Source organism: Cryptomeria japonica, chromosome 9 (genome assembly GCF_030272615.1).
Source record: "Cryptomeria japonica chromosome 9, Sugi_1.0, whole genome shotgun sequence".
In the NCBI taxonomy this organism is placed as follows: domain Eukaryota; kingdom Viridiplantae; phylum Streptophyta; class Pinopsida; order Cupressales; family Cupressaceae; genus Cryptomeria; species Cryptomeria japonica.
In genome coordinates, this window is record NC_081413.1 from 508,233,916 (window position 1) to 508,260,558 (window position 26,643).

Below are 26,643 nucleotides of genomic sequence, written 5' to 3' on the forward strand. Positions count from 1 at the left end.
GAGATAAAGATATATATATATATATAGAGAGAGAGAGAGAGAGAGAGAGAGAGAGAGAGAGAGAGAGAGAGAGAGAGAGAGATGTTGAAACAGGAGAGAGAAAAATATAAAAAGAAGAGAAAGGGAGAAAGATGTAGTGCTTAAGAGATAGATAGGACAATAGAGAGGGAATAAGGGAGGGAGAGAGGGAGAAATAGAGAGAATGGGGGGAATATAGATAGATGGAGAGGAAAGAAATAAGGAGATAGAGGTAGAGAAATATATGGAAAGAAAGAGATAGAGAGAGGAGAGAGGGATCAATAGATAGAGAGAGGAGGAGAGAGTGATATAGATAAAGGAAAATATAGATAGACAAAGAGGGAGAGAGGGAAAGAGAGAGAGGGGGGGCAAGAATGAGAGAAAGAAGGTGGCATAGACAAGTAACAGAGAAAGGTTTATAGAGAGGGAGAGAGATAGAGAGGAATACATAGAGAGATAGAGATAGAGATGGAGATAGAGATGGGGAGGGAGAAACAAGGAGTGTGTGTGTGTGTGTGTGAGTTAGAGAGAGAGAGAGAGATACAGAAAAGTAGAGAGAAGTAGAGAGATATAAAAAGAGGGATTTATGGGGAGAGAGTGAGAGATAGGGATGAAAAGAGGTAGATATGAATAGAAAGGAAAGACAAAGTAGATATTGTTGAGAAACATGTGTCTCAACCTTGCAGTCTTTTTCTAGAAAATTTCAGAATTTGTTTGAGGTAGTTTTCCACATGTTTATGCATTGGAAAATGGTTAGTGAGTTGTTAAAAATGAGTCTTGTCCATAGTAGAATATAGGTAGGCCATTTTTAGAGCCTTAATGACTCATTTTGTGACTTTTAAGAGGGTCTAAGCTAGGGGACAAAATTATGGACGGGATTACTATTTTAACCTAGTTGTTTTTCCATTTTGGAAATGTAAATGTCAAAAATGGGCACCATGTGGCATGGTGGTTAAGCCCATGGTTTTGTAAAACCACAAGTGGTTTCCAGGTTGTAAAATCACTATAAAAGGAGAGCTTAGGGAGGAGTTTGATCATTGAGTTTTTTGCAAGACTGGATGCTAGAAGGAGTCTCTCTGAGTTTGAGTTGTGGTGATGCGGTCCTGTAAGAACTTGCATTGCAAGTGTATTGTAATCAGCTTGATTTGATAATACATTGTGTGAGTTTTGGAGGGTGGGGTTTTTCTCCCAGAAGGGTTTCCCCACGGTAATCATTGTGTTATGTGTTCATTGCTATTTTGTTTATGCTTTATTGTGCATTTCTTGATATCTTAGTAATATTTAAGTTGAAAGTTGCATAATCGTCCTCTCAAGATTAGCGTAGGAAGCGTTTCCGCACACCTTTGCTTCCTTACAGATATAACTTGTGAAATATAGATGGGGTGAGAGAGGGAGAGATGGAAGAAGAGAGAAAGAGGGAGATGGAGAAATAGAGATAGAAAGAGGGAGACAATGAGAGGGGGGAAGATGGAGAGATAAATATAAAGATATAGGACTTACGATATATGGAGAGAGTATGAGAGATGAAGGGAGAGGTGTGTGTGTGTGTGTGTGTGTGTGTGTGTGTGAGAGAGAGAGAGAGAGAGAGAGAAATAGGAAGTCTATGTATGTGTGAGCGCGAGAGATATAGAGATAGAGATGGGGGGAGAAAGAGAGAATGTGTGTGTGAGAGAGAGATATGGAGATAGATATAGAGAAGGAGAAATATATATATAAATAGATAGAGAGGAAGAGAGAGGTAGATAAATAAAGAGAGGCTATAGGATAAGTAGAGAGATATAAAAAGAGGGAGCCATGGGATAGAGGGACATAGAGAGGGGGATAGAAAGAGGGAGATGTAGAGATAGATATCGTGGGAAGGCTAGAGGGAGAAGAAAGAGATACAAGGAGAGGTAAGGAGATATAAATAGGGAGAGAGATACATATGGAGATAACATTCAAATGGCATGCTACCCTAACCATTACTCTGCAAGGACACGTGATATCCTTAAATTATTAGCATGAAATGAGTAATCAAAAGTTAGTTTATGTCTCTTGATCTCTTGTTCTAAACTTTTAATTTAGGTTTTAAGTTGAAATTTATTTTATCATATAAATAATAATAATTATTCTACAATATATTAAAATTTAATATGACAAAAAATTATAAATTAAATTAATTGCATTATCTTTTAATTATTATTTGTAATTTCATAAGAAGACAAACAATTAAAATAAAATTTTAACTTAATGAAAATTAAACTTTAAAAGAAGAAGAAGATGGTGATTAGAATAAATTAATTAAAAATAAGATAGAATATCCTAATAAAAGAAGATAAAATTAAAATATATTCTTATCAAAGGAAAATAGTAATAAAAGATAGCTTTTTAATTCACAATTTAATTATTCTACAACAATTAAAATTTTAAGAAGACAAATAATTATAAATTAAATTAACTCTATAATTTCATTGAAAACATAAATAATTAAAATAAATTTTAAACAATGAAAAAATAAATCTTATAAAAGAAGAGAAGGCAACTAATCCTTTCTTTTTCATTTTTGAAACTTTAAAAAAAAAGTAGGATCTCCTAATAAAAGATAATAATATTAAAAGATATTCTTATCAAAAGAAGAAACTAGTAAAAGATAAAAAAATTCTTTATGCACATTCTTTTTTTTATTAATAATATTAAAATATTTTTTTAATTTTTAATTATTAAAAAAAATTAAAAATTAATATAATGTAAAGATTTTTTTAAAATTCATATAAATGTAAACATACTATTGAGATCAATTCATTTATCTTGCATCTTTCTCCTCAATTTTGAACCATTGATTTTTAAAAGTAGGTTGCACATATCATATAAAGAATGCCTTCGACGTAATTATAATGGTCAAAATTTGCCTTAAAAAGTATAGTATTTAGCTTATATAATTCAATCTAAACCAACAATTGCACCTTGGTGTGCAATGGGTACACCAAATAGGTGTGGAATGTCAATTACAAAAAAAGGGTCCATTTTTTTTAATAAATTTGTGCAATGGATGAAGAAAATTGGTAGGCCATTTAACAAAAGTCTGAATAGAGAAGTGATAGTTTCAAATCAACTATGCATTTACTTACATGGATCCAAACATGACTAAAACAACACCTTTGAACCGAGAACATAATCAAGCTCCATTACCAATAGGCTCATCTTAGGTTTGGAATAGGGAGAAAGGGAGACAATGGGAGATATAGAGGGGTAACCAGATAGAGATAGAGACAAACATAGAGATGGAGATTGAGATTGAGATGAAGAGGAATATGGAGAAAGAAAGAGAGAGGAGAGAAGGATAGATGTAGATAGAGATAAATATATAGAGGGAGAGAGTGAGAGAATGAGTGAGGGAGAGATAGAAAGATAAATAGAGATAGAGGAATCGATATATAGAGAGAGAGGGAGAGAGGAAGAGATCACGGAAAGATATAGGGGCAGAGAGATGGAGAGATAATGAGATAGACATAAGGAGAGATGGAATAAAGAAATGGAGAGATAGAGCCAGAGAGGCAAATAGATATAGAGGGATAGGAGGAGAGAGATGGTGGCATAGAGTGATAGAGAGTTAGAGGTACAGATAGAGAGATACATATGGGATAGGGAGGAAGACGTTGAGAGATAGAGTGATATAAGGAGGGAGATAGGGAGATAGAGGCATGACATTCAAATCTTGCAAGTATACGAGTATATACATATTGAGATGCACGAACCAATTTATAACTAACACATCAACAAAGATTTTGGCATATGTTGACACCTAGTATGGTTGGTGTGCCTTTGATAAATCTTTGGATCAATGATAATAATTTTAACAGAAGATTAAACTATTTCTAATTGACATGTATAACCTCATTAAATGACAAATCATAAAACATGATCTATATTATTATTTTAAAACTTATAAAAAATGATTATAAATTCATTAATAAAATAATATACATATCCTCAATTTATTTATTTTCTTTTAAAATAATTAGTTCAACAAAAAATCTACAATTAAATTAATAAAATATAAGTGTACCATGTCTCTAAAGAAACTATAGGTTCGAGTGAAAACTACTTTTTGCATGTTTTTGGAGATTAAAACATCCACTTGTCAAGAAAGAATTTAAAGAAAAGACAAAAATAATCAAAAATAGCAACCAAATTTTTTAAAAGACACGACATCACATTTTTTAACTTAATTTAGTCAATGAAAAACAGAAAGACTGCTAAAAATATGCATAAAGGAAGAAAATTTGCTACACTTGACAAGTAATTATAATTGAAGTCAAACATACAAAGAAAGTACATTATACTTGAAATAAATATGTACATGGAACAAAACGTAGATTTTCAAATGCTCAAGGTGTAACACAAATATGTGGACTATAAAATGGTAGGTAGATTTAAAAATGAAAAAAATGATTTGCTCCATATATATATATACATATATATATATATATATATATATACATATATATATATATATATATATACATATATATATATATATATATATACAGATATATATATATATATATCTGTATATATATATATATATATATATATATATATATATGTATATATATATATATATATATATATGTATATATATATATATATATATATATATATAAATAAGAAATCTATATAAAGAACATCAATAAATATCTTTAAAAAATATATATTTTATTTTTACATTTTTTTAAAAGAGTTTAAATTTGCTATTTTTTGTTTGATATTTCTTATTATTTATTATTTAATAATTTTAATTTTTTCTAAATTTTTATACAATTATTAATTTTATATTTTCTTCATATAATATAATAATAATAATTAAATTAATATAATAAAAATACATTAAATAATACCACAATCATATTCTTAGTAATTTTATATTGTATTATATTAGTATTAATATAATAATATTATTACTAGGTTATTATTATTAGGTCTAAGATACAGTGTTATTATTATAGTAATATATAATACTAATTGTATAAAAAAAATTAAAAATATTAAAAATATTAAAGAAAAAATAATAACAAGTATCAAATGACAAATAACAAATTAAAATTTCAAAAAAAATATTAAAATAAAATATAGATAAAGATATATAGTTATTTTATTGTCTTTATTTGCAATCATATATATATATCATCCTAATTTATCTAGGAATCCAAAGTTAAAATCCTTGATGAGAAGGAAAGAGTTCTTGATAAATAAAAATAAAAAACCTTGAAATGTTAATCAACAACCTTGCCTTACTTATAGGTGAAGTATTTTTGTTTAGATCGTGATTTAAGCAACGAAATTTATGTACACGGATTGTCTGACCCCTATATGCTATTGTAGAATGTTTATCGATGTTAACTATGATGTGTAGCTTGTCATATTTGGATAGTCCCACTAGAGAGTTAACAGGTGTCAAACAAAGAAGTAAAATCTCATATTTATAGTTCATCTTTCCTTTGTGCATTATTTTAAAAATGAGTTTACATTTTATATGGTAATAATATAAGTATTATAAAATATTATTTCAAATATTTATGATCCATTCACAAAGATTTCACATTTAATATTTTTTTAATGTTCTATAAATTGTGTCATGTTGTCCACAATGGTGAGGAGAAAAAAATAGCCAAAGTTTGTTGGAAAACTATTTTCAAACCATGTCGAAGCATATTTTTACATATCCTCACTGATTGTAAATCAAGGGATGTATTTCGCTTAATACATGATAGAATATGTCAAAGGAATTCATAAGTGGGGTCATTCAATGTCAAACGTGCGACATGGAGGAGACATTGATATTGGTGCCATAGTGTGGGTGAAAGAGAGTACATGGACAGAGAATGCCAAAAAATAGTGTGTGACAAGAAGTAGGTGTGACAAAATAGTGTCGTGTTGTTGATGATGTTGAGAAGAAAGTAAAGGCAAAATATGACAAGAAAATATGCAAATAACGGTGATGACGAAGAATGACGGAAAAAACATTGGATGAGACGGTTTCAATTGTCTTGCATAGGTTTTGGTGAACTCTGAATCATTGATTTTAAAAACTAGCTCGTCCATCTCAAATAAGAGACACCTTCGATGTACTGAGAGATTAATTCATATAATTAAAAAATAAATATAAATTAGTGTAATAATTATTTTGTTTATTATAAATTATTTAATAAATATTTTAATTTTATATTTTAGTTTTTTATAATATTTCAATGATTTAAAATAAAATAATAAGATTCATGAAATGGCGGCACTGGATGGCAGCAGGATCGGCACTGGTGATAGGAGTAGGGTTACTGATGTGCGCTATTCCGGCGCACAGTCTCGAAGGTTGGATCTTGGAGCGATGAAGTGGACATTGCTTTCCCATTGAGACAAGTAGATTGCAAGTTGTTCAGAAACCGATTAATGTTGGGAAAGCGGATATGGTCCAGGGCAATAGATATTCCAGACCGTGGTTAAACTTTGGAAACCCTTATTCAAAAGGCAACCAATGCCCTATTGACCCGCATAAGTGGAAGGAGAATGGTTTCATTTGGAATAACAAAGGTTAGTTTCGTAAGGCTAAGCATCCCGCATTTGAGGCTCCCCGAAACTAGTATCCACCACCTGAACCTAGCATTTCTGGTGTGACACTCGAGAGAGGAAATCCTCACTCTGACTCTTTTTTGGTTCCCCCGATTGATCACGGTAATCCCCAAAAGCGGAATGGGCACTTCAGGAAATACAACTCAAGGGAGGACCAAGCCAGGTTCTGGAGATCCAATTTTCGCCCTAACAATCGGAACCCTTGGTCGAGCCACGAAAGATGCCCTAACTTTTGAAGAGCAGCCTCCCTCCCTCAGCGACCCCACTTTCACAAACCGGTAAGAAAAACCTCAAGACCCACCTTCTTTTTGGATGAGAATAAAATTAATTCTGCTAGTTCAAATTTGCTTGAGTCTTGCCTTTACATCAAGTGGGGTGGTGGAAAGCGAGTTAAGGATAACTTTGAATCCTGGTGTAGAGCGCAATGGGGTAAGGATATTAACATTAATATCCTCCCAAATTATTTCTATATGATTGAATTTATGAGCAATAAGGATAAATGGAAAGCACAAAACAAAGGTCCATACATCTTAGATGGCATTGAAGTTCACACCATTGATTGGCAGCCCAATTTCAACCCCCGGACGTATGTACCGCTGGACAACAAGGTATGGATAAGACTGTATAATTGTCCCTCGGATTATTGGCACATTGATGTCATCAAGGATATATGCAAATACCTTGGCACCTTTGTATCAATAGATGATATCTTGGAGGATAAATTATGGGGAAGCTTCCTCAGAATTTGTATTAGCACGGATCAAATCACCAAGATCCCCGACGAAGTCAGAATTATTAGGGCAGAGAAGATTTGGATCCAAAAGATTGATAGAGAAGATCAACTGCATATTTGTCTTAAATTCTTTTCCTTAGATCATACCAATATTAGTTGTGATGTTTCGGCTACGATTCGGCGAAGTTATTCATGTATGCAATCTCCTATTGAGGTAAATCTGCAACCGGGACCTTCTATTGCCTTTGACACTGGGGAAGCTATTTGCAACAACACTCTTGACAATGAGAATGTCCCACTAACGGAAGCAACACCTTTGATCATAATTCCTCCCTCCTCTAGTCAATGCGAGAGTCAACAAGATCTTCTCACACTTTTGGAGAAGACCAAAACCCTACAGGAAGATATTGAATCCAAGTTAGCGGATTCACTTCCACCCTCCCCCTGTGTGCCTAGGAATCAACTGGTAATTGAAGATGACAATATTCACTCTACGGTTATGGAGACTGGCACATTGAGGGAAATGGGAGGGCAGATCTTCTTCTCGACAGGCATTGAGCTGGAAGATGGTGAAATTGAAACCTTCGCCTCAGAGGGGGAGGAAGACTTTGAACTGGACTCAAATCTTATACTGGAGGGTACTCCAAAAGGTTTTGGTAAATCGGATTCAACTATTGACAAACCTAAGCCAAAAGGTGTGCGGGGGCGCAAGTCCAAAAAAGTTATGCTTACAGTGGCTGGTGCTGCCTGTGGTCAAACCAAACTTAATTTAGGGAAGGGAAATACCCTTCCCCAAGAGCAATGAAACTTCTATCTTGGAATGTCAAGGGCATCAATGCCCCTGACAAATGGTGCTTGATTAAGCACCAGATTGATGACACTAAAGGAGATATTTGGCTACTTCAGGAAACTAAATGGAGCATGGCTGAGACTGCTGCTAAAATGAAAGTTTGGAAATAGTGGAATGGGCTTCTTAGGCAATCGGATGGAGCCTTTGGTGGCTTGGGTATTATTTGGAACCCCATAAATGTTAATATCTCACTTGTAGGGGATGATAAGTATTGGCAACACTTCGCAGGTACCATTCTTGGACGGAATGAGAATTTCAATCTTTTCAATGTGTACAGACCATCTACTGTCAGTGATAAATGGGCTCTCTAGGCTCTCTTATCCAACAAACTAAATAGTATTACCGACAATAGTTGCATGGTAGCCGAGGACTTCAATGTGATCCTCTTTGGCACTAAGAAAAGTGGGGGTATTCAGAGAACTGGTACATCCCAAAAGGACTTTTTGGATTTTGTTGAGCAGAATCACCTTTTAGACATGGTTCTGAAAAATGGTATTTTCACATGGACGAACTGGAGAACAGGTTTTACTAATATTGCTGAATGGCTTGACCAGTTTCTTGTCTCCAGTGAGTGGTTAGGACAAAATTTAGCCTTAGAATCATCGATTCTCCCGCTTATCAGATCAGATCACTACCCGATCTATCTAGAGGTCACCTTGGGTCAAGCGGAGGGGGGCACCCTATTCCGGTTTGAGAAAATGTGGTTCAGAATGCCTGAACTATATGACCTTATAGCCGCTTGGTGGAATGAACCGGTTTTTGGGAATTATTCAAGACTTCTCATTCTCAATAAAAAGCTCAAGTATATTAAGGTCAAGATCAAAGAATGGAATAAGAGCCATTTCAAGAATATTCATATGGAGAAATTAAGAATTAAGGCTGAACTGACAGACTTAACCAGCTCTGTAATCACTTCTGGAATGACTGGGGATCTATTTATCAAAGAAAATTCTCTCAAGTATGACCTAAATGAAATCCTTCTGTGTGAGGAAATTCACTAGCGTCAAAAATCAAGGGAGTTGTGGCTTAAGGAAGGTGACAAAAACACCATATTCTTCCACTGGTCGGCCATTGCCTATCGAAATAGATACAGAATATCAGAGATTATGAGACCAAACGAAGTTACTGTCAGGAATTATGAGGACATTGTGCAGGAAGTTGTAAGATTCTTTGACTCTTTGTTGAACGGGTTCCATCAGATCGATCATGAAGCAAGAACCAGAATTTTGAACTCAATCCCATCTGTTATATCCGGTGATCAAAATACAGCTCTTTGTACTCCTATTCCAATTGATAAGGTAAGGACTACCACCTTCGACTTGAAACCGGATAAGACTCTTGACCCGGATGGCTTCCCTATTGCTTTCTTCCATCATTTATGGGATATCATTGCTCGATATCTACACCTTGCAGTAGAAGAATCAAGAAAGAAGATGACTATGTTAGGGGCTTTCAATCACACCTTTTTTACTCTAATTCCGAAGAAGCAAAATCCACAACAGATGAGTGACTTTAGGCCCATTGCTCTATGCAACACTGTATATAAGATTGTAACAAAGATTATTGCTAACAGATTGAAGCCCCTCCTTAATCACATTATATCAAATGAACAAAGTGGTTTTGCCTCTGGAAGATCCATTGTGGAAGGCATTATCGTTGCTCATGAAACGCTTCACACAACCCGAAAGACCAAGGACTCTTGTATGGTTTTAAAAGCAGACATCCTGAAACCTTATGACATGGTGGACATGGGTTTCTTATTTGATGTTCTTAATAAATTTGGCTTCTGCAAGGAATGGCTCACTTGGGTCATGAGTTGTCTTTCTTCCCCCAAATTCTTTGTTTTGGTTAACGGCTCATCCCATGGTTCTTTCTCTTCGACAAGAGGAATCAAACAAGGTGATCCATTATCACCATTTTTGTTTATCATAATGGCTGAAGCTCTAGGTCGATCTATTAGAGATCTTCAGCAAGATGACCGTTAGGTTGGAGTTAATGTGGCAACAGGGGTTGAAAAAATGACTCATCTCCAGTTTGCTGATGACACCATTTTGTTTGGTTCGGCTTGTAGGCGGGAAGCTAGAAATATTAAATCATGCATTGATGATTACTGTTTGGATTTTGGGCAAAAAATCAACTGGCATAAATCTGAAGTGTTTTTTGTCAACATCCTGCTTAACCTACAAGTTGTATTATCAAGGATTCTTAATCTCAGAGTCACTAACTTCCCTGGGAAGTTTCTTGGTACTCCCCTCTTCATTGGTAGCAATAGATCTCACTACTGGAAGCATCTTATTGATAAGTGCAAATCCAAACTTGCATCTTGGAAAGGCAAGTGGTTATTGATAGTTCTGATACTTAATATAAGTACAGATCCAATAGCCAACAAGATGGGGGGGGGGTGAATCATACAAACTTAATCTTTCATAAAAACATCAGATTCAACCTCGGTAACATATATTTCAGTAATATAACCAAAACTGTTAAACATGCAAACTCAAAAGCATATAAACATCATAAACCTTATAACACCAGATTTAACGTGGAAACCTAAATAGGGAAAAACCACTGTGGGATTTCGGACCCACTAAGAAATATACTCTTCTAGAGTATGCTCGGTTAAAAGCAAATCCTGTTAAAGATTACAAACAAATTGCTAGATGTGACCCGGTTAAGGGATTTCCCTCATATCTGTTAGGATCTTCACCTTGTTAGAAGTGACCTTGTTAAAGGATTTCAAACACTCAATCAAAATGTCACCTTGCTAGAGGGTTTTACAAATAAGACTGTTAAGTCCACTTGGTTAAGAGATTTTCTATCACTTTCACAAAATAACAGTAATAAAATCTATCTGCAACTTCACATCTAAAATGCTAAAGAAAATTCATATTTGTTCAATACAATCTAGACATAGAACTAATCTTGTCTATCTGCTGGGCTTCTATACTCTGTTATTCAAACAGGACTTCAAGCTTCTATGCTCGGTAATCACTATGTAGCATCCCTGTGCATACACTTGCCCGCATACATTGTTTATCAACAATTTCCTATTTATAAACAATTAGGTAACCGCTTAATCTCCTTGATCACATTTCCCATGATCAATAATAGTCATCAGATCTTCGATCTTGTCCAGGTTCAATGCATCTTTTGATCTGAAAATGTTTTACCCCGCCTAGGAACTTGCATATATTTCTTGGAACTTGTGCCAGGGTATTGCGGTTCAATCTGCGTTGTAGATCTTCATGCCGACTTTCTATTGCCTTAGATTCATTAACAAACTATATTAACGGCATACCAATCATTCAATCAGTTCTAGCTCATCAGCTTCCTTCATTAAATAACTCATGCAAACATTTAATGCATTCTGTTATAGCTGGGTTTCAACTCGGTAACAACTTGGTGAATACTAAACTTTACTCGGTAGACATTCCGCCTTCATTAACCGATAGCGATAACCTTAGGGTTTACCGACTAGGTTCCTTAGGGTTTACCAACTAGGTTCTTTGCTTGATAACATAGTATAGTATTAACCTTTACATTTTACAACATATGTATGATGTTAAAACAATCTAAAACATCATGATCTCATCATTGTCTGACTCGGTAATAGTTGCCCATTGAATACCTTATTCATCATACTCTTTCCTGTGTCTTTTACCGACATCTATATACTCTTCAAATCATACTTCTCAAGATATGGCAACATCATACTGAATTAGAAAATCAATTTCTTGACATCAATGACAAAATAATAATATCAAGACAGTAAACATCTTTAATCAGTTATATCTATAATCATCAACAACCTTCTCAATATCCTTATGAAATGCCAACAATCTTTCATTGTCTGTTATAATGCTATATTGCCAACAGTTATCCTCTGCTAGGAAGCTTACTATGATAAAAATCGGTTCTTTCAGCGCTATCGGTTTTTTCCATGGCTTGCCTGAGATTACCGGTGGCAATTGAAGATGAATTGATTTCTCTAATGAGAAATTTCCTTTGGAATGGTTCGGATGACAAAGGTAAATTCCCTTTGATAGCTTGGAAAAAGATCTGCCAACCAAAAAAGGCAGGAGGTGTTGGCATTCACCAAATCTCGGTCATGAATTTAGCAATGGGTGCTAAGTTGGTTTGGGAGATCTGTAGCGACGGGAAGCAAAAATGGGTAAGGCTCTTAAAACACAAATATCTGGACTCCCTATAGCCTAAAAGGATACTGAATATCAACAATCCTCCCAGAGGCTCGGCTATCTGGAATTTCATTATGGACAGCGGGGAAATCATCAGTGATCAGGTTAACTGGGATGTCAGGAATGACAAACATGCCTCCTTTTGGTTTGATTCTTGGTTTGGTGAAGCTGCCCTATGCCACAACCCCTCTCTGCAACCTATTATGGCAGAAACCTATCGCCTTTGGGAGCACAATATCTGTGATTATGGTTATTCGATCCAAGAAAATGGTATTGCCAAATGGAAATGGAACTCTTTGGATAAGCTGGACTTGGATCAGCATCTAAAGGACCTATTTACTAACATTCTCAACAAAAGGTTTATTTTCCCTTCCCCTGGTAGGGACATTATTAGGTGGTGCAGCTCCTCCGATGGCAAATACAAAGTATGTTTTGGTTACAAACTGAAAGAAGCGGCTTTCGACAAACAAGACTGGCCTTTTAATCTTTTTTGGCATCAATATCTCCTTCCCAAAGGGAGCTCCTTTGCCTGGTTGGCTTGTAAGAGAAAAGTCTTGACTCAAGAAAGGCTCCAATCAATGGGTATCAATGGACCCAGCATATGTCCTTTATGTTTGGAAAAGGAAGAGACTGTGGATCATCTTCTTTTCCACTGCAAATTCTCCAGTCACTGCTGGTGGCATTTCATGGGTAAATTGTGAATCTTTCGCCCCTTCCCAGCAGGACTGGTCAACTAGTTTTTGCAATGGCCTAAACCGACAGGTAAGGCTATTTTTGTTGATTTGCTTTTTATCCTCCCATCTCTTTTGATCTGGGAAATTTGGAAAGAAAGGAACTGCAGAATCTTCCAAGGTAAAGAAATGAGCCTATTGTCTCTTTGTGGTAAAATAGAGAACCACCTGACTGAACTCCTGAATGAGGCTGCCCAATCCAAATCTTTAAAGAAAAACTTGTTCATGGACTGGGATTGTAAGATTAAGTTGGTTCTTCCAAACCCTCCTCATCCCTCTGATCTTCGGACTAGGTACCTTGGTGGATTAGATCAATCCAAGAGTGGGGGTGAAATGGGATGTGCCAGAGGTTGGGTGGTGCAAGGTAAACCTTGATGGTGCGTCTACAGGAAATCCGGGTCAAAGTGGAATTGGTTGTATTCTGAGGGATTCTAATGGTCTCTGTTTAAAAGAAATCTCTGAAAATATTGGTGTGGCCACTAATAATGAAGCGGAATTCAAAGCGGCTTTCAGAGGTCTTCAGTTAGGGAAGGAGCCAGGGGTGTAGAGAATTCATTTGGAGGGAGACTCATTAAATGTTATAAATGTGATCTGTTGTAATAGCATCCCTAGTTGGTGTCTTAATCAGTGGCTTCAACTGATCTTGGTGCTACTAGCTACCTTTGAGGAATATCGGGTTAGCCACATTTATAGGGAAGGTAATGGTGAAGGTAATAGACTTTCTAAATTGGCTATAGCCATTGGTGACACCACCTGATTTTTCACCGATGATGTTTTTGGGGCCGGTTGGTGATGTGGCATTGGTTCCATCGGTTGACATGTTATTCTCGCTCTTCGTTTAGGGGGTCGCTCTCTGGTTGGGTCTATTGATGGTTGTGCGCTCTCTGGTTCATTCCACAACTATCAGCTGTGGAGCAATTTGCTGCTTTGCTCCCCAATAGTCGCTTTACCCCCCATCATGGTTTCCGATGGAGAGATCGACCGTTTGCCCTATTTACCTGTTATGGTCTCTTCTCACCAACGTGAAGTGACGCTTGTCGGCATCATTGATTAGGGCCGGTTTTGGCCTTAGGGCAATTGAATATAAGTGTACTTTAAAATCTAGTCACGACTAGATTCTCTCATGATTTGTTTTCAATCACTTGGTGCTTAAAGTTAGTCGACACCAAGTTGAGGAGCTTTGGCGCAGATGGTTTGTGGATACTGGCAAGTCACGCGTGTGGATATTTATTGGGTATGAATTGCTTGCAAGGTATTGTATTCTCTGGTTTGATGTTGCGCTATTTAACAATGGTATACCCTTCTTTCCATCAAACAATTGCTTTTCTTTTTGGCGATTCGCTATGGAGACCCCAATCCTCCTTGAAGCTACTTGTCGCCAGATGGCTTTCCTGGGTGAAATCACAGAAAGGCGTCTGCAAGAGGTCCTCTTCTCTTGGCATCCTCTCATTCTCCACAGCATTAAGAGGATTATAGGAAAGGAATTCCTCATGACGTATCACAGGCAACAGAGCAAAGGTTAAGAAGCTTGTGATTGTTAATTCTTTGGATTTCGAGTCTCTCCAAGCAACCTGGCCTGGCATCTCCAGGAACATTGATTTCCTGTTTAAAGCGGCTGGCATACATAGCGGTTTCACTTCGGATTGGTGGGCAAAATTTCTTTATGATGAATATATTGCGGGTATCGATGACTTTGGGATTTTGGAGAACGAAGATCTGGTGGATGGAAATGACTGGGGTTTTGGGTTGGGCGAAGAGTGGATCCCAAATGACTACCGACTCCCAAGGAGAAGGCAGAACTGACTGCTCATGCGAATTGTGGCACGAAATGTCCCATCGTTCTGGATGTGGCTAATGCGCTAGTGGATGATGCTTCTGAAGACTCTCTTTGACTCTGGTTGTCACTAGGCACTCCGGTCTCTCTGCTTTTTTGAGCTTGTATGTTTTTGTCTAAAAACCTATGTTTCTATAAGAGGTTGGTTTATGTTTGTACTCTTCCAGCCCTCAGGGCTGGTCTTTCTTGTCTTAGACTTGAGCTATGGTAGGGGGTTTTCTTCCTGATTCTTCCCCCTACCACTCTTTTTGAATCAGGCCTTGTATCCTCCTTTTTGTTTAATACAAGGGTGCTACCCCTATGCAGATATTTACTTATTAAAATAAAATAAAATAATAAGATTCATAAATAAAGTAATTTTACTTATTCAAATAAAGAGTAGTGGTGAAAATGGCTCGTTGATGAGTTTCAAAGGGTTGATCCTTCTCTCAAGGCTAATGAAATAGTGAGGTGGCAAAACTCGGAGCGCAAGGGTGGATTAAAATCAATTTTGATGGAGCATCAAAGAGCAACTCCAAACCATTGGGTGCAGGTTGTGTTGCAAGGAATGAGTATGGTGTAATATTAGCAATTGGTGCCAAAAAATTCAAGGATGGCACAAATAATGAATCAAAAGCACAAGTTGCACTCCTTGCAATCATGCTTGCTAGTTGATTATCAATATCCAGACTACACTTAGAAGGTGATTCACAAATAATAATTAATGTCATATATGTGGGAGAGGTTCAAAATTGGAAACTAAACTAATTATCGAGAAGCTTCATAGTTTCCAAGTCTTCAAAGTATCACACATCGAGAGAGAAGGCAATATATTAGTTGACAGGGCTTCAAATTGGGTTGTGGTTTGAATGGATACGAGAGAATAGATTGGTGGGATGTCCCATGCAAGGTGTCGTTTGAAATTGGTGAAGAGAACAATAGGCACACAGAGCAAGAAGTGACGGGTTGAGTGTGGCACACAAGAGATTTGATCCTCCTGAACTGTGCCAGCAAAGGACACCATTGAGCTTTCTAATTGACATGTTTTAGTGTGACATCAATGGTGTAGATGGGAAGTTTTCAAGATTGGTGGTTTCCCTCTAGTAACATACCCCTTCCAAACAACAAAGAAGGCAATGGGTGTAGGTTGTTTTGGTATAGCTTTGAAGCATGAGCATAGGATAGAGTGTAGAGAAAAGGCCAAGATGGAGGCAAACTTCTCCCTTGGCACATCGAAGCAACAAGAGGCCTTTAAGGAAGTAGTTATACAGGAATGAATGCACAACGTATTCAAGATTGAAGACCCACAATTAATATGTATGGTAGATTTGTTTTTCGTTGAAGCTTTCATGAAATCTACTTTTAGATTTCACACAAATACGGATGTACCTTCCATCTTTTTGGCTTGGTGTTTGGAATTGGGATCGAAGGAAGATACAAAGTGGGTTATTAGGGAGTATGTAAGGGAGGAATGGAAAGAGGGGATGAACTCTTTCCTTACAATGGCTTATCCTGGTGAAGGATTCATCACCAAGGGTGGTGAATGGGTACATGTTACAGAGTTTGAACCCCCTTTGAGACCATTTTTAGTATGGGATACAAATGATGATCATGAAACATGAAGAGATGGAGCTCAAGAGGGGTGGGACCATATTAAAGATTATTTAAAAAACAAGGAAGTTTCTATTCAAGATCAAGAGACTGGGAAAAGAAGAAGAACAAAAAGAAATGGATAGATTCAAGAATGACGACTACCGGTTGAGCAGAGGAAGGCTAAAGGGAGAATCTTCGAACCAGTAAATGATTATATCATTGTTTTGATTTAGTTATCGTGTATGGTTTTTGCCTATGTATGGATTAGTCTTCATAGTTGAAATATGACTATTATGATATGGTAGGAATGAGGGTTTCAGAGATATAGTTAGTTCGCTTTCAAATACATATGGTTACTCTAGTTTGTATGGATCGGGAAGGTTGGATAGTTGGATGAGGTAGGGATATGCCAAGTTTTGTATAGTGAATAAGTAATCTTTATTATTATTAATATTAATATAAAAACTTTTACCACTACTCGAGATTAGCTTTTATTATTAATATTATTTTAATCTCCTTACAAAATTATCATATGAACTAATCTCTTTAATATAAAAACTTAACGTTGATGGTTCATCTCGAGCACGGGGGCTTCACTTAGTGAACTTGGGTTATAGCACGTTCATGGCATACTAAAGAATCCCCCTATTTTCAAAAAATATTGCCCTAAACTCCTTTTTTGTCATCCCCTCCCAATACACAGCCCGAATTCAAAGCCCCTCTATTTTCACCAAATATTATATTTTTTCATAGCCGGAATTAAAAACCCCCCTATTTTCACCAATAGGCAATACATTGTACCCTAATTTTGGGGATATTAAACCCCCCCAATATGAATGCATGTGATATAATATTGCCTAGCTAGTGAAGCCCCCGTGATCTCGAGGCAATCTTGGCCATGCTGGTTTTGGTGGGGTTGGTTGTGATAGCTCTAGAGATATTTGGTGTATTTTCTCAATTTATAAGGGTTTTCATACCAATAATTTAATGGAGACTCTTGCCATTTTGTATGTGGTAGAGTGTAGTTGTGTTCTCTAACTGAAACAAATTATTTGTGAATCTGATTCTCAGAATATGGTGACTTTGTTGAATGAGTGACAGTTAGACGAGGTTAGCTGGCACTTGGCTGTGGTGACTAGGCAAATTCTTCGGTTGTGTAGCTCCTTAGAATCTATTACTTTTAGTCACATTCGTAGGGAGTGGAATGGAGTTGTAGATTGTTTGGCCAAATGGGCTTCTAATAATAAGCAGGGTTGGAATATAGTGGATATTAGGCAATTATCTCCGGAAATGTCTCATTTGTTGGACCACTTAGTGGAAATTGATAGAGTGGTGTAATTTTTTCTCTCTTGGGCATGTGGCCCTTCTTGTTTTGTATCTCTTTCTATGATTAATAAATTTTTACCCCTTTTAGTTTATATTTGAAATAGTACAATATTTAATTATGTGAGGCATACTATACTCACATATGGATGTAAAATTGTTTGTCAATAAAAAATAAAAGCATTAAATTTGGTGTACTTGTGAGTGTCAATGAAATTAAATCAAATAACTAAATTGTATTTAAATTAAATAACTCCAATTAAGTTTAGCTAGTCATTTAAACTCGGTTTCCATAATAAACTCTTCCTTCAGAGAGACCCTTTTGAAAAATGCAAACCATAACATAATAAAGTCTAAGCTAATTACATTTTAAGAATTACAAAATTAAATATAAGTTAAATTAAAATAAATAAAACTAAATAACTGAAATTAAATTAAATAACTTTAAATGAATTAAATCAAATAACTAACATGCAATTAAATTAAATAACTAAAATATTTTAAAGACATGCATTTTCACATGGCGGATTTGGTGGAGGTTATGAAAGTGTAAGCGTTGCTCCCAAAATGTGAAATCTTTGAGTTTTAAATGCTCTACATTTGGACTAAAATGCTCTACATTTAGGTCTAAAAGGTGTTTCCTTCGACTTGACAACAACTTGGCAATATGGTTCTAATTGAGCTGGCAGAATTGCATGTGAGCAACTCCTGATTTAGTGGATTAAACAAAGGTTGTGGTGTTATTCTTTGCTTATATTGAAGGTAGATGTGGAAGTGGTGATTTGGTTAAGTTTAGCAATGTGAGTGAACATTGAGAGTGGGAGATTTCACTTTAATTTGTAGTTCCTTATCAATGTTACTCTTAACTAGAAGAGGAAATATTTGTTGCACAATTTGAAGTTTTCCTTATTTATAATACTCGTAATTAGAAAAGGAAGTATGTTTTATTGATGGCTTCCACAAATAGTCATTGATTTGGGATAGGCATTGTACATATTCCTTTGTTTTGATCAACCAACTTATAGTTGTATCATTTAAGAGGAACGATGATATGGAAGAAGGATAAGCCAATGTGGAGACTTTTTAGAAGAAGTTAAGGAAAGAAAAGGACAATTCTCACCTGTAAATTTGAAGGTATACACCTTGATGCATCTTTCATTTTTTATGAATGTTTGTTATAAAAACTTCTTCCACTATAATGCCCACAAAGTGAGATGTCTAGGAAAAGAAATGATACCAAAGGTGATGTATTTTGCTTTGCATACATTGTCTAAGCTTCCAAATTTAACATATGAGCCCACCCTTAGTTTAGATCACTATATTTGTTTTAATTTTTACACATATTTTCCTAGGTGATTAAAGCTATAGTTTCATCTTCTTTTACATTTGATGGATAATCATATCATATTCAATATTTTATGTTGGTTATCTAGTTATGAATCTCTATTTTCGATGCATGTATATTAAACTATTATGCACTATGTTATTTCCTTGACATAAATGTTCTATCTTTATTATCATTCAAATAGCTAAAACATTTTTGACCTTCTGCTAACAGGTGAACATAATTTGTGCAGAATCTTGAGGTAAATAACTTCTCATGGTATTGCAATTTGCTTATAAACATATTGATTTTCATTAGATTGTAATGTATTTCCTTTCTCTCAATCTTTCACCATACTTTACCTATGTTTATAAAACCTCCTCAAATGAAAAGACGATATTAGGTTATTTTTGTTTACTACATATGTTGAAACTTTTTGTGAAGTAATGTTCTAAAGTTGAATACAAGACATTCAAAATGTGTTCAAATGAAGATTATTTATGTAATCTTTCAGAATTGTAGCCACATTGTTTGCTCATATACAACTTAGATAAGAATGTGCACATTAATAGAATTGTTTTTTAATCAATTCAAATAGTTTTCAAGAATACATGCAAAGAACTTCATTTATGCTTGTAATGCCTTAATGCCCCCTGGATGACTGAGGGTATCTCATACCTTGATCAACTTTTGCATATAATTGTTTAAGCTTATTTAATGACTTCTCAAATGTCTTATGTTGTTGCTTCTCCTACTCTTCAACCTTTGCCTGAAAACAAGTTCATATGATTTTGTAAGGAGATTAATATATTATTAAAATTATTGAAAATGTGAAATCCCTAATTTATGGATTTTGTTCCTCTATGTTGTGCATTACATTCTAGAATTTCTTTCGAATACTCTAAAAGATCTATTCAACCATTTCACTTCAAACTCCTTACTAACAAAGTCTTTATTATTATTTACGAACATTTAATATTTTCAACCATTGGTTCTAATGAAGAATGTTTGGCACCTATGATGAAATCAATGACAAATTGATCAGAAAGAAAGTGGATGAAAATTTTATGGAGATGAAAGGTGACTTGGAGGAGAGACTCGATGTGTCATCTACTACTGTTGTTGCAACACAATCATAATCTAGACAGAGAAAATCCAGTAGAGCTATTGCATTGCCTACACCTTATGTAGCTACTCCTCAAAGTAGAAAAAGGGCTAGTACTAATATTTTGGAGCAATATGAGACTTCTACAGAAAGGAAGAAACAAAGAAGAAAACAAAAGGCAAGCAAAGAAAAGATAAAATTAAAAATGTTGATGAAGATGATAAAGATGAGGAAGAACAAATGAAGGCCTTTTAATTGAGAAAAAGAGAGAAGAGAACCATGGAGAATAAAGAAGAAGGGAGTTTTAAGAAGATAGAAAAAGGAAAGGAAAATTTGAAAAGAGAACCCAAGAGATCAAAGAAGCTTCCTTTGGAGTCAGATGAGGAGGATCTCTTTGATCTAAATACCATCTTTAATGCCATAGAGTGCCATGGAGCACTAGAAAGAATAACAGGTCCATATCCAAATGAACCTTTTTAGAACCACGACATTATAGAACAAGCTATTATAATGTATATGATGAAATATAACTATAAATTGAAAGCATCATAGATCAACTTCTGAAGTGCCTTGCAAATGTTTTGATTGAAAAGAGAATTGAAGTTGTGGAGTTAGAATAAAAAATGAAGAAACAAGTTATCCAACAGAGTGGAGTCACTTTGACTAAGGAAGAGATAGCCAAAATAAACAAGAAACAATCACAAGAAATAAGGACAAAACATAGGGTTAATGACCTTATGGGTATGACTAAATAAGAAAAAGATGAAGTGTTGAAAGAGACTAAGGAATTCACTGCTAAAGTCTTAAGAGAAATGAAAGGAGGCGCGATGACAAAAGAACAAGTCCCTTCAGAGGATGCTACCATAGAAGAAAATATTCGCGAGGATCTTAATGTATTTGAATCTCCTTTGATAGAGAGATGTCTGGAAATGATAACTTGGAGTCTAAGAAAGGGAATAAGGAGAGCGTCCCTCCGTCAAAGAATACAAATTAGAATGTTGAGTAGATTCTAGAGAATACAATTCAAAATGATGAGCAAATTTTGGAGAATACTTGATGATTGGTGCAGAAGAGAATGTTGAAGAAGGAGAAAGGAGAAGAATGCAGAAGAAATAAGGGAGAAGATTAATACAACAAAGGTCAGTGATGAAGCGAAAAATAAATACAATTCTCCTAAGAAAGCTTTGGTTACTACCAAAGAGTCAAATAAGAAATACGAGACTTCTTCCAATGCTCCAAGTGTTGATACAAGTGTTACCGTTTAAATGGTTGGATTCTATAAAGAGTATCAAAGTACAAATGGCCTCAATTAAGTCTCAGATTTTTCAGATGAACAGTGTATATGACTTGGAGAATGATAAAGATGGATCCCTCTATGTGCAGATAGGTCAATTTCATATGCAGCTAGATTTGAGGAACAGAGGAATCAAATCAAGAAACAATTATGTTTGTTAAGGGAGATTGTTGACCTGAGGTTCGTACCCTTGTCTACAATTTTGAGAGAGGTGATGCAGACTGAGCAGAAGATGAAGGTATTAAATGACATTGGCATAGCAAAAGATTTATTCTTGCAATTTGAATGTCAAAACAAAATTCTTTCTTCGGCTATAGCTACATGTGAAACTAATCTTGCAAAGCAGAAGATACAATATAAAGTTATTTTACCTTCCAAAGGTGTTGCTAAGGTATAGACAAGATACATTTTTGGTTACCATTTTTGTTGAAGATTTTTGTATCAGTTTTTTAGGGCTCTCCATCTAAGGGGGAGAATTTTGAATTGTGTGCACATATTTAAGGGATGTATGTACAGATTTATTTTTTAATTTATGTAAATACTATGCCCTTTGTTCTTGAAGTCAAAGGGTTAGATAACACCTAAGGGGGAGTTTGTATAGAGTTTTATAGATATGTACATTGTGTTGCCATCAATAACAAAGGGGAAGATTGTTGGAAACTTATTGAGAGAATGATTTGATATGTATGTTGCCCTTGATGTCAACACTAATGTCTAACAATATGTGTTGTCACTTATTTTGGACAGATGGAGAATGTGTTATGGATATTGGTATATAAGATGGTAGTATGTTGGAGGTGTTATTAGTCATTGATGCATAAGTCAATCTAGAGCTTTATCAGTTGACAACATATCAGTCTAGAGTTCATGGTATGTATGGTTTCTCATGGTACGACTTGTGTTTATGGTCAAGATAGTTTGGTAAGAGTTTGCATGTTGGAGATGTCTTGATATTAGTCTTGGTTCAATCTCATGACTGAAAGTTTGAAGAAATTATCTAAGTGTTGAGACAGAGAGTTTCTTTATGATTGTGGGTCAGTGTTTTGCTCTGCATCCTGCCGCATTGCATCTTTTGGTTATGTGGATCTGGAGTTAAGCTTTGTGATGGTGTTTTGTGCATACTATCAAGTTTTCAATTGATTTCATTATATACAACAAAAGTTATATGTGTTTGATCCTTCGGTCCCAGTTTGCCAGAGGAACGATCTTAGGAAAATCAGAAGAATGCTTTGCATTCTCCCACATTGACCAATTTGATAGTGCAGATTTGGGGTCATGGTAAGGATAGAGTATTAGACCTATGACAATAATTTCAAGTTGGTTGGTGAATTAGTTAATGATCTCTTGCTTACTATTGTTACACAGTCTATCGTACCTACACAGTGTTTTACAAATTAGTGACTTACTACTTATGGATCAACTTCCAGTGATTAGTTACTTCAGGAGGTGAATGGAGAATAGGTGTTTGTGGGTCACATGCTTTGTTTGGTGGTTCGCATTATGTTTTTTTATGTTATATCATGTTGGGATATGTCTTTGATATGCAGTGTTGATGTATGAAGTTGACTTAATATGTTTTGTTAACTACGGTTGATCCTAACCTATTTTATTTGGGTTGAAGAATGTCTCGGAAGTGTGTTATCATCTTGTTGGGTCTGCATACAAATTGGGTTGAACCGCAGCCTATCTTGTATGATGAACTATGCTTAAAACCAACTTATGCTTTGTCAAACATTTCTCTTATTGGGTCCTCTTAGTCTGACCTAATAGATCCTTTTTGGATGCTTCAAAGGATATATATATATATATGAAACAAATCATTTGTAATTTAAGTAGTTCTCATTAAAAAAAGACGTGTGCATATATCTGCTTTTGGAGATATAAGAGTTGATGTAAAGTTTATGAAGCGTGCAAATTCTATGTGACATATTCAAATTTGAACTTCAAAGAGGACTACACTATTAGCATTTGAGATTCACACATTTATCTTATTGGGTCCTCTTAGGCTGACCTAATAGATGTTTTTTGGATGCTTATGTATGTATGTATGTATGTATGTATGTAAATGTATATATATACTATACATGTATACACACACATATCTATATATGTGTGTGTGTGTGTATACATATGTATATATACATACATATACATGTATACATATGTATGTATATGTATATACATATATTTATGTATGTGTATATATATACATATGTATGTGTGTGTGTATATATATATATATATAAAAGTATGTATATACATATATATACATATATAAGTATACACACACACACACACAGATATATATATATATATGTGTGTGTGTGTGTGTGTGTGTGTGTGCGTGTGTGTGCGCGCGCGCTAAGTCACAGGGTTCGTCGATTTTTTTGTTTGAGGTTCGAAATTCGGCGAACTCATAAAAACGGTATAAAATTCATCAAAGTTCGTCACTAATTCGTATGACAAAATTTTGACTTTTTCATTTTTTAAAATATATTTTCATCGGGTTTATTTTAGGGTTTTCGGTATTTTTTTAAAATAAATACCGAATAAGTAGCCGACTTTGTTGCTCTTCGACTTTGCGGCCTAAAGTGTTGTGCTTGCAATGTTTTTACCCGTCGGCATCGTCGTGTTGTTTGTGCTCGCCGTGCTTGCAAGGCTTTTGCCCACTGTGTTGTTTGCTCGCAGCTTCGTCGTGTGTTGCCACGATTGGACTGTGCTCGCTGAGTGTCACCATTGGACTGTTCTGCGGCCATTGAAGCTCACAGGTAAGTCGTGAAGCTTTTGTTTTTTTTATTTGCTTATGTATTTATTTTTTATTTGTTTTTCTATTTTATGATTTCTTTTTTCAAATTTATTTTAATATCATTTGTAATGTGGATGTTTTTCATTTTTACTATTTTTTATTTCGTTTTGTAAAATAAAAATAAAAATTAATGATTTTTTTTTTATGATTTGAAATATATTTATATATTCAGTTTTTTTATCTGTCAAATAAAATAGAGTGTTTTATTTTTATATTATTATTATTTTTTAAATATCTTTTTAATTGTCAAATACTTTACTGTTTTATATTTTGTAAAATAAAAATAAAAATTAATATATTTTTGTTTTATGTTTTAAAAGATATATTATTCTTTTAAAACATAAAACATAAATATATTAATTTTTATTATATATACATTCAACTTTTTTATCTGTCAAATAAACTAAACTAAAGTTTTTTATTTTTTATTTTTTAAATTGTGTTTTGTAAATATTAATATAATTTCATTCTATGTTTTACAAGATATATATATATTTAGTGTTATGTTTATGTTTATTGAAAGAATATTCATTTTCTTTTTAAGAGTCAAAAGTAAAAAATTCATATATTTTGTTTTGATGTTTTTTAAATAGAATGTAGTTAACAATTTAAATACTAAATATTGTTTTTCTTTTGAAATATCTAGATTGTACCAAAATGTCTCCTAAAAAATCAGATTCTATAGTATGGAAATATGTGACATGTGATGGTAATGAACTCTTTTGTAAGGAATGTGAGAAACCTTTCAAAGGAAGTTTAACAAGGGCAAGAGACCACTTACTTGGAATCAGTGGGGGTGCAGGAGGAGGTGTTACTGCATGTCCAAAAGTGACTGCAGAAATGAGAGTTGCTTTAGAAAGAGAACAATCCTCTTCGATTGCAGGAATGATCAAGAATACACAAAAAAAAAAAAAAAAAAATTCAAGAGGATGTGTCCAGGTTCACATCTATCTCTTCCTCTTCCAGTTTACCCAAGGCCACAGGTCCATCAATAGGAAGTGGAACACTGAAAATCTTTTGGAAACCGGTAGAGAAACAACAAGTGGATGATTCATTGGCTGATTTGTTTTATACAAGTGCTATTCTATTCAATGAAGCAAGAAATCCTCATTTCCATAATGCAATTCAGAAAGTTGCAGAGTTTGGCAAAGGGTACACACCTCCAACTTCAGAGGCTTTCAGAACAACTCTTTTAGAGAGGTCAAAAGATAGAGTGACAAAAAAATTAGCTGAGGTCAAAGCTTCTTGGAAAGTAACAGGTTGCACCATATTGAGTGATGGGTGGTCAGATATATGTCAAAGGCCATTGATTAATGTTTTAGTAGCTTGCCTTGAAGGTGTTGTCTTCTTGAAAGTGATTGACACCATGAACTAGAAGAAAACTTTAGAATATATTTTTCAGATACTAGATGAAACCATTCTTGAAGTAGGGGTGGAAAATGTGGTTCAAGTGGTTACTAATAGTGCAACGAATTGTGTGGGTGCTGGGAAGCTGATTGTAGAGAAGTACCCACAAATATATTGGAGCCTATGTGTAGCCCATTGTCTAGATTTGCTGCTTCATGACTTGGCATTCCCATGGATACATGAAACAATCCAAAGAGGGAGAGCAGTGGCAAATTTCATTAGAAATCATCGTCTCACATTGAATCTATACAAGCAACATGCATCTAGGGAGTTGTTGAGGCCTTGTGAGACAAGGTTTGCTTCATTTTATATCACTTTGAAAAGAGTGATTGAAGAGAAAGCAGCTTTGAGATTGGTTGTTTGTTCCAATGAATGGGAAAGTCCAGCACTTTCTAAAAGTGCTAAGGGGAAGAACATAGAGCAAATCATTTTGAGCGGCAACTCTTGGGAAAGTGGAGCAAAAGTTTTGAATATATGTGGACCAATTATTGATGTTCTTCGTATGGTGGATGGTGACACTCCTTGCCTTGGCATGCTTTATGAAAGCATGGACCGTTGTAAGGAATCTATTCAGCAAGCACTAAATAATGTAGAAGCAGAGTACATGGAGATTTGGGAGATAGTTGATTCCAGATGGAAGATGATGCACACACCTTTGCATGCAGCAGCATGCTATTTGGAGCCTAAATTATTTCATATTGATAGAAAAGGTGATCCTGAAATCATGTCATGGTTTTATGAAGCCATTAGCAAGTTTGAACAAGAAAGAACAATCGCGGGTCTAATCAAAGACCAAAGTTGGAAATACAAGAGAGCAAAAGGGTTGTTTGGAATAGAAGCAACCCAA